The sequence below is a fragment of the Lactuca virosa genome, chromosome 4, assembly GCF_052849685.1.
Source record: "Lactuca virosa cultivar CGN04683 chromosome 4, Lactuca_virosa_CGN04683_v6, whole genome shotgun sequence".
NCBI classification, from domain to species: Eukaryota; Viridiplantae; Streptophyta; class Magnoliopsida; order Asterales; family Asteraceae; genus Lactuca; species Lactuca virosa.
Genome location: NC_136429.1, coordinates 52,882,065 through 52,898,412, shown reverse-complemented (window position 1 = coordinate 52,898,412; position 16,348 = coordinate 52,882,065). Strand labels below are relative to the sequence as shown.

The following is a 16,348-nucleotide window of genomic DNA, read 5'->3' as shown; positions in this document are numbered from 1 at the left end:
AGTAGAATATAGCTGCATCATTTTATAAATTCAATCAACAGTCCTCATTCCATTGCATCTCATTTTCTAAATTCAATCAACAATCCTCATTCCATTGCATCTCATTTTATAAATTCAATCAACAGTCCTCATTCCATATCATAAAGTAATACTAGTATATGAATTAGCTTTGACTTATCAAATTAGGAAGTAAAATTCTGATTAATTAATAAAGTAACACCTGAAACTAAATTAGAAATTAACATTTGACTTATAAAATCTGAATACCTAGAATATCAAATTATCAAAAACTATTTTACTAAATGTTTTGCCAAATCATCTAATTAATAAAAAAAATAACAGTTTGAATCAAATTAGGAAGTAACATCTGGCTTATAAATCAGAATATCTAGAATATTAAGTTATCAAACATTATTTTACTATTTTTTAATAGATGATCTAATTAATCAAATAAAATAACATCTAAAAGCAACATCTGACTTATCAAATTAGAATATGTTGAATATCAAGTTATCTAACAGAAATGTCCTTAAGGTTTACTACATCATGTAATTAACCAAACAAAATAATATATAGAAATGAAATTATACTAATTATAATACTTAGAATACACATATATGATAACCTATTTCACATCATTTGTAATAGTAGATAATTAATCGGTTTTGTGGAACTGGGGTTTACGTGATTGTTATTGCTCATGTGTTGTGTTCTTACCGATATGAATATCAACTCCATATTGATTTGACATATGAAACTTTAAGAATGACTAAACACGACAGTTAAATAACAATCACACTGTTAGCACATGCGTTAGATTTTATATATTCTATCGTTCAAGAAATATAAGCTCAAGCCTACACTTCAAATTTGTTATGACCAAAAATTTTTATGTAATATTTTTAAAGATTAATTTACATCATTGACACAAAATCAAAATATAGAATACTATTAGATTTTGAAAATTGACATATTCCACTATTATATTATAACAAATGTGGATTTAATTCAAACATAAAAGATTGAATTTTGAAAATCAAAATGGGTTGTAATTTACTGTCGAGTCTTGGCACACGATCATAATTGGAATCCTCTAAAATTTAGAAAAGCAAGAAATTTCAAGTCCCCAAAACAAAAGACAATTTGGTTTTAACAAAAAAAATAAATTTGATATGAAGTTATAGCTGAAATACCTGTAATATCTTGACAAGGTTTGGTAATAATGTCCTCAAGATGATCTTATGGTTTAGATTTTGAATAACGTTGTGTTGATGTAGCCATTTTCGAAGATAGAAACCTATGTATTCTTTTTTAACATGAAATAATGAAATGAATGATAAATTCCCACATAAAGAACATAATTCATTTGATGGGTGAATAAAAATCAACATATATATGATTTAATCATCAAAATAGATTAAAACAGTGAAGCAGAAGACACAAACTTAGCGAAATTAACTCTTTTTTAGAAACATCGGGTTAATCGGGAGAATGGCTAGAAATGTGGATACGATTTAGGGTTTTGATTTGACCGACTAGGGTTTTCCGAATTAGAATATGTAGAACACAAATTATTCAGCAGGTTAATTACACAATCCAAAATCTAAAGGTTTGAATTAATACTTGTTTTGCGAAGTGAAGTAGTGTATAATCATAATATGCTTCTGTAGAATGAGGCATTTCCCTGATTGTTTCAATGTGTTTATCATGGTGAAGTGTAAAACAGATTAAAATCGAAAACAAATTGTTGAATTTAGAAAGAGATGAAAGATTTAGGAATCTGTTTCTAGGGTTTTGAATGCACAAATCTGAATCGAGATTAAATTTGAGATCATCTGTGAAGAGAGTTTTTTGGGGGAAGCAAGATGCAACATGAAGAGATATTGAATGACGATGGGTTATTTTGACGGATATAAGGTATATTGTCAAAACTACCCCTCCGTGTCCATCCTCTAATCCTGAAGTTTGATCAAATTGCAAAATTGACACCGCTCCTATTGTTTTAATTTGAGTTAATTCTACCCATAGATTATTATAGATTAGTGGTTCAGATTTTGTCCCCACGTCTCACAAAATATCATTGTCTCACATGAACTCAACCTTTTATATATATATATATATATATATATATATATATATATATATATATTAGCATGAACTTTTTTCTAGTTAAAATTATAGTAAGAAACAAATCTGACGTAATCAAGAGGTTTGGGCTCAAACAAATTTGGTGGAAGCCCATTCAAACTGGATAATGTTTTTCACAAGATTAAATTTTCATAATTTAAGAATAGATATTTAATAACGAATTTCACATAAAATATTTCTAATTAATCTTCCAGATTATATTAAACTGATAAAATCAAACGAACTAATATAATGACGAAAAGTTATTAATATTAATTATTCAACCAGTATATAAAATAAGCTGTATTAAAAGGTTAAATCCTAAAGCATATTTATTTGCATAAAGTACAACGTAGATAGGCAGAACCCTTATAGTACAAGCTGGTTATGCAAGGGTAGTACTAAAAGTTTTTTTTTTTTTTTTTAAACTTTAGTCGATGCCTCGACACGTGCTCCCTATTTACTCGAATAATGTATCAACAACTCACTAACACGCCCTCCCGACCACCGACACGTGCCTTTGCTTCAACTTTCTTAAAATTATTTAAAATTGTATTTGATGTGAATAAATATTAGTTTCAAGTCATTACTCGTGAGTGGTGACTATGTCCAATTCATAAACATATGTTTGCAGCAAAGCGATACAGTACTAGATAATGATTAATTATAATATATCGTATTAACTTTAATATCAAACAATATTTTAATTGTATTTTGTTAATTTATAAGTATTACCAATAATAATATATGAGAAATTTGAAATAAAAATCTTTGAAGTTTGGTTTTATTAATATAAAAATTATTCCTGATTTTTTTGCAACTAAGGTCAAAAAAATCATCAAATACTTACAAAATAACTCTTATATCTGGTTAATATCCGTTTTTATGGCCAAATTTTAAATAAATAATTAGTGGTGACTTTTTCGTTAATAAGGTTAAAGCTTAAAGACTATTTTAAAGTTTTTTTTTATACATATTAAATTAATTTGAAGAAAACTCATATTTATTTATTAAAACACTCAAAATAAAAATACCATTTACATTCATTTCACTAAAAAAACTCATTTTTATTTATCTATATCATGTTTGGGTTTTTTTTTTTAATTTTTTTTTAAAATGATTATCTTCAATAAATATCATAACTACAAATCATTTTTAGCGTGTGTTTTTATAATTGTTGTAGCTCTTATAAAGTTCGTAGCAACTATTTAACCATGTTGACATTTAAGTTATGTGACATAGAACAACTTAAACTTAATTTGGTCACTTCTCAAAAATAGAAATTCTTTCCATTGTCATTCTAACCACCTAAGTCATTTCTTTTTTTACACCTAAGACATGAATTTTCAACAATGAAGGTAACATGTGACCTAGAAAGACGCTCCATACAACAAATCAACAAAATCTGTCTTACATTATATATGACAACTACAATCATTAAGATACCGTCTATATCCTATATAATAAGATGGCTTTGTTGATTTGTCATATGAAACACGTTTCTATGCCACATTCTATCTTTATTGTTGAATTTTCACGTCTTTGAGTTAAAAAAAAGTGACTTAGAATGGCAATTGAGAGAGTTTCGTTTTTTTTAAAAGTGATCAAATTAAGTTCAAGTTGTTCTACAACAGTTATAAAAACACATGTTAAATACAATTAATAGAACTTTTGTAGATTTGTTGTAATGAGCGCGTTTCTAGGCCACAATGTGTGTATAATGGAACTCTAGTTGGGAATTACAACCTCTAGTAAACCTTCATTTTATGAGGTGTTGTTCGATTGTAAGAGGCTCTTCGACAAACTGTAATTTATGGTAAAATTTTTACACGCAAGACTTGAAAATTCAACAATGAAGTAGCATATCGCCTAGAAATGTGTTTCTTGCGACGAATCTACATACGGGAAAGGATCAAGTCGTGTTTGGTAACGATAATGTTCTTAACATTTCTCATATTGGCAAAGTTAATCTTTCCAAAGACATTCAACTATTAGATGTGCTCGTTGTTCCACATCTCACTAAGAACCTATTATCAATTAGCAAATTGACAAAAGACTCACCCATGGATATCTTGTTATCTGATTCTTTCTTTTCCATCCATAATCGAGCAACCAAGGAACCCCTCGCCAAGGGTAAATGTGAGAACGGACTGTATGTGTTGGAACGTGGTAGCAAGGCATTCTTAGCAGCACTTAAATGTAGAAGACTCAAAGCACCTTTTGAATTATGACATAATAGATTGGGACATGCAACTTTTGATATCATTTCTTTGTTGAATAAATTAGGTTTATTAGTTGTTACATCTGTTTTACCAAAACCTGATTTGTGTTCATCTTGTCAACTCTCTAAAAGCAAACGATTTCCTTTTGACAATAATTTTAAACGTTCTTTACACATGCTTGATTTAATACACTGTGACTTATGGGGACCTGCACCTATTATCTCTACAAGTGGATACTTTTATTATGTGATTGTGTAGATGATTTCTCACGCTTCACATGGTTCTACCCGTTAAAGGCCAAGTCAGATTTTCATACGATTCTTGATGCCTTTTTAAAATTGGTGCAAACACAATTCTCTTACAAATTCAAGAAATTTCAAAGTGATGGTGGTACTGAATTCATTAATCATAGAGTTAGCAACATCTTTCTTCAAAATGGTACTCACCACCGATACTCATATCCCTACACCCCACAACAAAATGGGAGAACATAACGAAAACACGGACATGTTACTGAGACTGGGCTTGCAATGTTATTTAATGTTCACGCTCCCACCGCCTATTGGGTTGATGCATTTAGCTCTGTCGTCTATGTCATTAATCGGCCCCCTACCAAACTTATTGGCAACAAAAGTCTATTCGAGTTGCTCTATCATAACACACCTAATTATGGTGTGTTTAGAACATATGGCTGTTAAGTTTTTCCTTATTTAAGGGATTATGATCCTCGTAAACTTGCTCATAGAAGCATGGCATGTATCTTCATTGGTTACTTCACCCAATATAAAGGATATCACTGCCTAGACTTAACAACAAATCGTATCTACACCACACGACATGCCCAATTTAACGACTATGTGTTTCCTTTTGATGGCCACTCTACATCATCTGACTTGAATGATGTTCTATATGCAAGATTCTATGAACCTGGTCATGTTTTACCTTCCAAAGTTGTCTCGACATCTCCATCTATGGCAACATCTCCACCTATGACAACATCTCCCACATATGTAGCGTTACTACACACTTGTCCTACCTGTACAACGCATGTTATTAGTTCCCACATTCACGCTTCTGCCTCAACTACATCTGATGACGTTACCTCCATCCCAAACATGGAACCTAATGAGACGCTACTAGCAAGTCCATCTTCATCACCGACATCGCACCACACACCTCCTGCTGCGTCTACTCCAGTCACCGACATCGCACCACACACCTCCTGCTGCGTCTACTCCAGTTCAGCAATAGACACCAACTCTACAACCTACTCGGCTCCATCCCATGGTCACTCGTTCATGTGCAGGCATTTTCAAACCCAAATACATAGTTGATCTTGCTCACCTTCCTCCCTCCGCATTACGTCATGCTCTCTTGACTACTACCACACCCAAAGGGTTTAAATCTGCCTCCAAACACCCTCATTGGCTCATGGCAATGGAGGATGAAATTCTTGTACTCAAAGCCAACAACACTTGGGATTTGGTACCCCGTCTAAAAATAACAAACATTGTTGGTTCCAAATGGATCTTTCGTACAAAACTTCGTGCCGATGGCTCCGTTGAACGACTTAAAGCTCGTCTTGTTGTTCAAGGGTTCACACAAATTCCGGGTTTGGATTTTTCTTATACTTTCAGTCCTGTCGTCAAAGCCTCGATTGTCCGCATTGTTTATCTCTTGCAGTTCTACACATATGGCCTCTCTACCAACTAGACGTCAAAAATAGCTTCTTAAATGGTCACCTCTCTGACACAGTTTTTATGGAGCAACCACCAGGGTACCTTGATGAACGATTTCCAAACCATGTTTTTCGTTTAAAGAAAGCATTATATGGACTTAAACATGCACCACGTGCATGGTCTCAAAGACTTAGCACGTTTCTTCTCAGTCTGGGGTTTGTATGTAGTCGTGCCGATACGTCATTTTTTGTGTTTCAAGGACATCGTGATATTCTATACATCCTGGTTTATGTCGATGATATTATTCTTACCGACAACAACTCTGATCTCATCAAGACTTTCATCACTCGTCTCGATAATGAATTTGCAACAAAGGATCTTGGCAATCTAAGTTATTTTCTGGGTCTTGAAGTCACTTATCCTGATAATGGTTTGTTTCTCTCATAAACTAAGTATGCCCATGACATACTCACGAGAGTTGGTCTACTCGAATCTGAACCTGTCTCTACCATATTGTCTATATAATCTCAATCAATACAATGGGAACATTAAGCGTGAATTACAATCCTTATACCATGGAATAATAATCATCCGAAAAAAGAAATCATATTACATTCTAGGGGTGAGGAAACCCAAACCAAGAAACCGACTAAAACCGACGAAACCGAAACCGAAGCAAAACCGACAGTTAGGGTTTGAATTTTTTAAAAATTGAAAAATTGGGTTAGGTTTCGGTTTTTGCCCAGAAACCGACCCATCCAACCCGAGAAACCGACCCATACTTAAAACCGACAAACCGCCCGAAGAAACCGACCCATCCAACCCAAAAAACAACCCATACTTGATTGTTTTTTGGTTGTAATTGACTATTTCGGGCTTTGGTTGTAACTTGTAATAGAGTATTTGGTTGTAAGACTCGTGTTTTTTGAAGTATTTAACTTCAATTTGGTGTTTTTAAAGTATTTAACTTCTTGCTTCGTTTCTGGAAAATGGGTTAAAACCCAAAACCCATGGGTTTAAACCCAGAACCCGTGAGTGTATGGGTTGAACCTAGGGGTGAGCAAAAACCGAACCGACTAAAGAAAAACCGACAAAACCGCAATAAACCGCAACCGAAAAACCAAAACCGATGCAAAAACCAATGGTGCAGATTTAATTTTTGCAAAAACCGAAGGTCAACGGTTCGGTGCGGTTTCTATCCAAAAAACCAGTCCACCAAAACAGAACCGCACCGCAAGCGTGCATAGTAATAAATCAATCAATGTATATTATATACATGCTATTTAAAATACTTATAAACGATAATATATTTATTATATGTTTATTTTGTGTTTGTGTAAGGCTATATGAGGTGCAAAAGAAATGTTCTATTGTTAGCTAAACGTACTAATAGATTACACGTAATAAGCTTGTAACAAATTAAGTCAAAATCAACCAACCTTCAATTATTAATTAGTCTCTGAGTAGTCACAAGTTGTATTTTAAGCGACTTACAGTTTTTGATTATGTATTTTTGTTTTGAGTTGAAAAAGAATGGTTTAAAAAAAACATCACAATACAAGCTTACATGCACATGGTTTTCAGTTCTTACAGTTTTAAAAAACCGCACCAAAAAACATAAAAAAACTGCACCAAATTCTAAACACGTTTTAAAACCGAAACCGCACCGATACAAACCGAAAAACCGAACCATTGCAAAACCGCACCCAACGGTTTTAAGAATGCAAAAACCGCACCATGCGGTTTGCGGTTCGGTTTGGCCTTAAAACCGCACCAAACCGCACCATGCTCACCCCTTGTTGAACCCAAGAAACCGAAAAACCGACCTCAAAACCCAAGAAACCGAACCGACCACAAACCGATCCTATTAAGTTCTGAAAACCAGAAATCAAACATTTATGGGTTGGATTGGGTTTGGGTCCAAAACGACCCAAACCGACCCATGCACAACCTTATTATTCCTTGGAAGACAACGAACCATTTTTTTTCATTCCGTCTTAATGCTTCATTTCATTTCTTTTATGAGTAATGCATAACAAACGCTACTTAACATCTACTCAAAACAATAAAATAATGTGCTAATTTGGAAGAATGGTAGTCCATAACTGATTTAGTGGGATCTCTGCAATTCCCCAAGACCCATCACCTACTTTGAATATAAGTAGTATTATTAAGGACAATGCAAATGGTGGGAGCATTGAGACACATAATTGCTTGTACGGACAAAGTAAGTTTCCCAATTGCAACCAACTTTAACTCCACCAATGCCACTTTCCCGTCTATGCAAAACAAGCACCCTCTTTGGAAAACAAAACTAAAAAAATACTATTATATCTAATTTATTATGTATTTTCAATAATGTTTTATTGAATTGACCATGAGAAAGATTTGGTAATCGTGCTAGAAATTGTCACGTGAATGACAAATCCAATCTGGAGCAACCATGTGGCCTATTTGTTAAGGTTAATGTTATAAAATAACATAAATTTACGCCTCAATTTATAAGTTATCATAATATATTTTTTCATTAATTTGACATTAATTTTGAATAAACATTTTGAATTTTAACTTTTAGAATGCCACATTCACATTACTGTCTACATGGCGATTGTCTTCCAGACTTGGCATACATATGTGACGTTCCTCTTAGAGAAGACGAAACTAGACGAAACTAACGATCAATCAAACTAACTAAAGCGCTAACATTACATTCATAATAAGATTGAATAGCTGATGTGGCAAACATTATTTAAAAAGGTTGCTACTTCAACAATTTAATTATAGAAGAAGTGGGAGGAACGAAAGAAAGGGTATGCCGTAAAACATTTCTTATTTTGATTTTGATTTTTTTTCGTTCAACAATTTAAAAAGTGCTTATGAACAATATTCTTTGGGAAGTTTGGACTTTTGCCACTACATTTTTTATTTTGGAGTTTTGCCACAAGTTTTTTAGATATTGGTAGATTTAGAGACCAAACGCGCAAATTACCCCAAACCATAGGTCCATGTTACAGAAACAAGCCCCATGTTTAAGATTGAGTAAATTACATGAATCGTCACTCGTATGAATGCCAAAATACATGTTTAGTCATTATTTTCAAAAATTAACTTGGATCATCCCACATTTGGTTAGAAGTTGCAAATGTCATCCCTCATAAGTTTAAATTTAAACATTTCATCCTTGCGAGACATGAAATGACTATTTTATCATTTTTATTTTGATTTTGATTTTTTTTTCTTACAGTTATTTATAAAATACAAAATAAAATAACAAAATCCACCTTACCCACCTTATCCTAACCCTTCCCTTTAAACCCTCTTTCCCCTAATTCTTTCACATACAAAATCATCACCACAGACAATCATCACAATCGGACCACCGCCTACCACCCACCACCGCCTACCTGTGACACTGAACAATAAACCTAACACTTTTTCCTCCTTTGTTGGAGAACACTTATCCACCCACCATCACTGAAAATCTACACAAGCACCCTCCTTCCATCAAGCCACCTCCTTCACCATCTTCACCCTCCATTAATCACCTAATCAACAACATCATCACACCTAACAACCTCAATCGAAAAACTCACCTGTGAGCTATTTAAACAACGACTACAGGACCTCAAACCACCACCATTACCACCCATTTATACCTCTACCCTCTAAAAACAGAAAAACATAGTACAACCCATTTTGGGAAATTGATCATTTGGAACGACAACAACACTCGAAAATGGAGTACTACACCTACCTTAGTAGGGAGAACATTTCCGGATTCAAGTAGTGTTGAAGAACCCGATCCGACTCTGGTCTACATAGGAAAAGTGGTGGAGCAGAAATAAGGAAGATCAATGGAGTTAAGAATAAACTGAATCTGTCTTCTCTCGGTTGTTAATAGTTGCTTTCTAGAAACAGACCTCAGACTACCATCGCCGCCGGCGCTAGGGTTAGGTTATGTGAATACGAAGGTGGGTATACTGATTGGTTTTGAGCATAACAACAATCTTATGTGATCATGCACCCCTAATTTCTTTGAATCTAAGTTTTTCACTAATCGAACATGCAAATAGAAAACCAAAACAATAACCGTAGAAACTAGCATACATTTTCGAAATTCACAAAGAAAATAGGGTTAGAAAATTACCTCACTTGTTATATAGTAATAACAAGAGTTCCTTGAAGATCCTTGACTCTTGAAAGCTTAGTGCCCCAAGTGTTTCACCTCTAATGGAGTCACAAACACCCAATGCATTAGGATGAAAAAGAGATAAGGAAATTTCGGCTAGGGTTATGTATCTTATGCATAGGCCAAAAATCCATTGTGAAGGGGTTCTTTATATAGCTGTGGGCTGCTAGGGTTTCTGGAGGAAACCCTAATTTCCCGCTTAAGGCTTAAGTAGTCCATGGACTCTCTTTTAGCAAGCCTTGGACGAAATCTATAGGGCATCCCTATAGGATTTCGTCCACTCCTAATTAAGGAGGCCAATAACCCAGTTTTGCAACTATCAATGATTTGCAAAACAGCCCCCTCCATTATTAATCACTTCCTTTAATCCCAAAATTAATATCAAATTAGTTTCAGATTAATCACTAATTAATAATATGATTTCCAAATAATATATTAATCTTATAATATATTAATAAAACCATTTTGAGTACCAATTTATTATTCCACATAATAAATTCTACTCTCTCTCCACTTGTCATCCTGTCAAGTTGCATGAGTGAAGGCAACCCAAAAGGACCATTCTACTATCATATCAAGTACATACCAATTATAGTTATGGGCTTAGACACCAAATCCAATAGTCTCCCACTTGGATAAGTCTAATAACTATTATTGCAAGTATGACTTCAAAATTGACTAACAATCGTAGCTTTCAAAAGACGTTGTCGAACTCTGATCTTATCAGTGACGCGTCCTTTAGATAAGTGATCAAATATTCCTCCGTTCTTCAAGATATTTTATGGACACGAGACATAGATTATAATCATTCTCTCTGTCCAAGGTTTGTTTCCCGATTTCCGATTTATGACGACTGACTAATTGAACAAATCAAATCAGTCCAGGCTTAGCCAAGCGCTTAAGGTGTCATCACTAAATCATCGAGGGGCCCATAGATATCGCTTTTATCCCGTTTTAGGGTAAAAGTAACGAATAAACTTCGACTCATATGCTCGCATGATTTACTCATCTAATCACACACAACAATAAGTTTTATAACATCAAGTTACTGATGCGTTTACGTATTATCAATGTACAACCGACTTGTAAACAACAAATCATATGTCTTCGTTTCAAGAATATAAGATATTATCGTCTCAAAATTACTCATGATAAAATCCATGAAGTAATACTTGAGCGTGGGTTAATCCAATACTCAAATTCCTCTTTCAGGAGTACTCATGAACACTGCAACAAACATTTTCTATGTCTAATCACTTAGACAATCTACAGTCGGATTCATGACGGTCTTAATTCACTACTTACTTCCAAAAGTATGATTGACTGTGGATGTTTGAATAACCTAGTTATTCGGGAAGTAAAACATGCGAAGTGAAACACAAGAATAACCTAATCCAATATGGTAAATAAAACACTTATTATTTAATCACCATATTAATTAGACCTTATTCATTGTATAATGTTTCGAACAATCAACTTAATACTTGAATTAAAACAACAGTCATGCCATGCTCCAAGCACGCACACTATGTTTATCTATGGTCCTTTCCTTTGTGAAATAGATCAATTGAACATATTTCCAATGAGCTCATTTCACAACTCCAAATCCTTGTCACAAGTGTAAGAATACTAAATTCTTTCCACTACTAGAATGTGTTAGATTCTAACCTTACATGCAATGATCCTTTTGTAATATCAAGGCACCAAAGTCATAGAGACTTTGCCAATGATATTACAAAACATTCTACTGGAGATTTGTCACAAAACAATTCCATGGAAATGAAGTCTCACATTCAAAGTACATTCCTTTGAACATCCTTCTTGCATAAAAGTTTCTAACTTACATATAGATTCTTAATATTCGACTCCCACTATGGAAACATTTCCATTTTCCATATGACTACCATTCTGAACAGAATTCCATCTATCCATAATTACGTCAATATGGCCCATCCATTATCATACTTCCAACTGTCCATAAGCAACCAATCTTTAGCGAAACTCAGAATGTCCTCGACAGTTGTTTAATAACTCTAGTCAGTTCCAGTCCTTTTCCTTCTTAATGCTCTAGGCATTTGGAAAAATCAGAACATGTGAATATTATAGCACATGCAATCGATCCTATACCCGAAGCATATGGGATTCGATTCATAATGTCTCGCATAGAGACATGATACTTGACCAGTCTCTTGCTATAATATTTTCCATATATAGAATTTTTTATGTTGAATTACTTCAACATGATATTTATATACCTTCATGACTAAGTTCCATTAAAACTGCAATCTAAACTTTTAGATTTGAAATGAAGTATAATTATCTTCTCCCTTAAATCTTATTATAGCGAAACAATTTCCAAACTTTGCAACTTTGCAAATTTAAAGCTTTGTTTCCTATAAATAGTATTGCTACTTGCAATACTTAACATAATAATTATGCTCCCACTAGCATAATAATTACATTCTTACTAGCATAACAATTATGCTCCCACTAGCTTTGACATGTACCCAAAAATCAGCTGGACTTCTAGAAATCAATACACATTGACTTTATTACCAAAGTTCAGATTTCTGATACGTGGTGTTTTGATAAGTCTTTATCTATACTTCTCAAGCTCATACACCTTACATTAGATAGCTCATGTTCGTGTCTAAACCATTTTAGAACTTATAGCAGTAAGTCCTGAATGTTCAAACTATTTGCCATTTCTCACAATTCGAACTATGAAGAAGGATGCCATAATCATACTCGAATTTGAGAATGCAGTTATCACAACTGCTAACTATAATGATACAAATCAGATTTAAAATCTATTAGTGAAAGCGTTTCCTCACAATCATTTGCATGAAGTAGAGAAACCTCTTGCCACTTAGATTTTATGGTGCATGTGTTCCTATCCATGTGAATTTGTCATTTCCAACCACCATCATAAGACAAGGTTTATGACAAATTCAAACTCATATAGACTGAACTCACTTAATCTCAATTTCTTGCCATTCGGTAGCACAAGGGCCTACCAGTGCTTCCAAGTTGCTGAGCAGCTCACCCATACAGATCAGTGTACTTTCACTAATCAAGGTGCTTTGCCTTATGCAATCAAATGAGAACTCATAGAACTCACATGCATAGTCAACTTAACTGGAATGGGCACATAAACAAGAATATGTCAACATGATAGGTTATCAACCTGAGGTCGTGTGCTAGTGATTACTAAAAGGTTTATTCTCGATTAGCTCCTGAAACTATTCAAGACCATTAAGACTCCCACTGACCTCTCGACATATAAGATTCTATGTTAACGAACATTCCTCGACAAACAAATATTCAAGAGTTAGTGTGGGTTCTTATCAAGAAACACTTCATCTAATTGGTCTTAGTTGGTCTTTGTTTTAACTAAAACATCACAACCACCAATTTCAAATGTGCAAGAGTAAGAAAACATTTCTACTCCACATTTCATGAGGTGTTATAAACCTATTTAGAACATTTCAATCAAGGTACAACTTGGAGTAACTAGAGTATGACTCTAAAACTTGTTTTTGGAACGAAGTATGACTCATCCTTTTGATTTAACCATTTCAACAATACCTGATTCCTCTTCTTAGTCATATAAATGAACTAAGGTATCAATAGAGGATTAATTGTGACATGGTTCCATAATCATTAGGATGATCGTAAAACATGATACCAAAGTACTCTTTTTTCCTTTCAGATTGGAGAAACGTTTATCTTTTTGCCCAATGGATTCTTCGTATTCGTTCTGCTATACTTTGAAACTTTTTCAATGTATCAGAATTATACTTAATCTTATAAGCATAACCATATTTACTGATCCACTAGTAAATCATGCCGAATGGACTCATTGTCCTTTGTGGTGAATCTGAACAGTCCACATCAATGTGTACTAGATCATTTAGTCCTTTACTTGACTCACATATACATGTGAACAATGAATTAGTCTCAATTTACCAAGGATCAAGATTCTCATACATCATACAATTCAAATCGCATGATTCCAAGTTTCTGTCCAATTGAAACTTGGGTGATGAGAATCCTTCCTCACTTGGTAAATTATGACACTACCACAAGCGATACAACTAAGAAACAAATCCATTTCCAACATTGCTAATAATAGAAATACAAACACCAATTTTCATAAATGTCATTGAAAGTAAACGTAAAATAAGATAAAATCAAAATTTATTTCATTGATAAAATGCGGAAAATTTGTCCTTACAATGCAAATACATATGAAAACTATGTTTCTAAATATTCCTAAGTAATTTATCATAACTCCTAAGTAGTAGCTCCGAATCCTGATCATTGAACCATGTGACCAAAATCCATCTCTTCAGATCAGAATTTGCCTTCACTTTCCTTAAGCTTCATTCTTTCTCTTAGATTCTGCAAAACATCAAAATGTAACTTTCACATCATGTATTAAGAATCTATGAACAAGAACTTAATAAAGGAGTCAGATAATGGATGTACATGAAGTAGAGTCATACAATTTGACTTTACCATCTTTAAGATCTCTCAGGTAGTCACGGCAGCTTCGCTTCCAATGCCCCTTCAATCGGCAATAGAGACAAATGGACTATTTAGGAGTGACACGTGAAACTATCATAGAACTGGCCTTTCTCTTACGGTCAAACTTTTTGACCTTGACCAGTTTCTTTCCCTTGGGAGAAGAAATCCTTTCTGGACTATCATCATTTTCATTGCCTATGTCCATGGAAATTTGGGAGGTAGATCTTCCAATCAAATTTGCTTGACCAGTGCGCCAAAGCATTCCTACTTCAGCAACAATTAGCAAATATGTCAGATCAATAAGGGTCACGTCGTGATCTGTCATATAGTAGTCTTTAAGGAACTGACTATATGACTCAGGAAGCGATTGAAGAACCATGTCAACAGCTAGCTTCCTTGGGAAAACGAAATCCAACATTCCCAGTCTGTCAATGTGCGACCTTATCTTCAGGACGTGTGCACACACAGAACTTCCATCTTAGTGTTTGCATGCCAATAGGGCTTGAGTGACCTTGAACTTTTCAAGTCGACGAATACGTGGGTCAGGGAGAATTACTGGAGGAGATGGAGGAAGAAAAGAATGATTTCCAGTTTCTCCAATGCACGAAGAAGGGAACGATCTTTCACCTTGATCGACACGTGGAAGATCATCTTCAGAAGGAAAACATTTTCCAAAGGATTTAGGAAGACCATAGTTGTCATAACTAGACATCTACAAAAGGGAGAAATTCAAGTTAGTTGATTTAATCCTTAATATAACACCCAAATGAAATATTAAGGCTAGGACCCAACACAATAATTCACAATTAGGAAGAGGGATTCCGTAATCCAATTGTAAATTATTTGAAGGTAGGTAAATGACGATTTACCAATTTCACTACGAAAACGAAATTTTAACGAATTAGGTTTTAAATGAAATTCCTAGATCTTTTGAGATTCATTGAACTTTTCAATGACATGTTTAATCTCGATTATGCCATTCAAGTTTGTGACTGGGATACCGAGGATCACAAACAAGGTGTGAATAACCATGCAAATTAGTTTGGTACTCTCGATGTAATTTATCACCTAATCAATGTGTCGGTTAACCACACACGCTCCATTGATCAATGATAATTTACGAGCTACTCATTGCCATCCTTCATTAGTCCCATATTAGTGTGTCGGTTAACAACACACTCTCCACTAACGACCAATAAGGTGCAATGTGCAATTTCACGGGTTAGCATCAAATTCACATTTTTCCTAAAGTAACTAAGATTGGGAATTTATAAAAGCATTTAGTTACTTTATAATTCATTATACTTTTAATGGGGATTTAGTGTCCTATCCTACCCATTCGGCTAATGATTCTCCACTAGTCAAGAGTGCGATGGGTAAGAGTGGATACCCAATGACGGTCATTTTACAGGCCGCTTCCTTAAACACCCCTTATAGATCAGCTTCGTGAATGAGGCCTACTAACGGTAAGACTGACCTTTCTTATACATATATAATATATTAGACTTTTAATTTTATATAATATAAGGGTGTGTTTTAACCTTTTAAAATACTAAGTGGTTTAATCCTTTAACAAATTAATCTTTTAATTTAGTTAAATT

The 16,348-nt window shown here is 34.1% G+C and overlaps 1 pseudogene; it reads left to right on the top strand.

The window, feature by feature from the left end:
• The first annotated feature begins 5,633 nt into the window (after nucleotides 1–5,633).
• Nucleotides 5,634–6,062, top strand: LOC145104452 (putative mitochondrial protein AtMg00820 pseudogene; annotated as a pseudogene).
• Nucleotides 6,063–16,348: the final 10,286 nt, after the last annotated feature.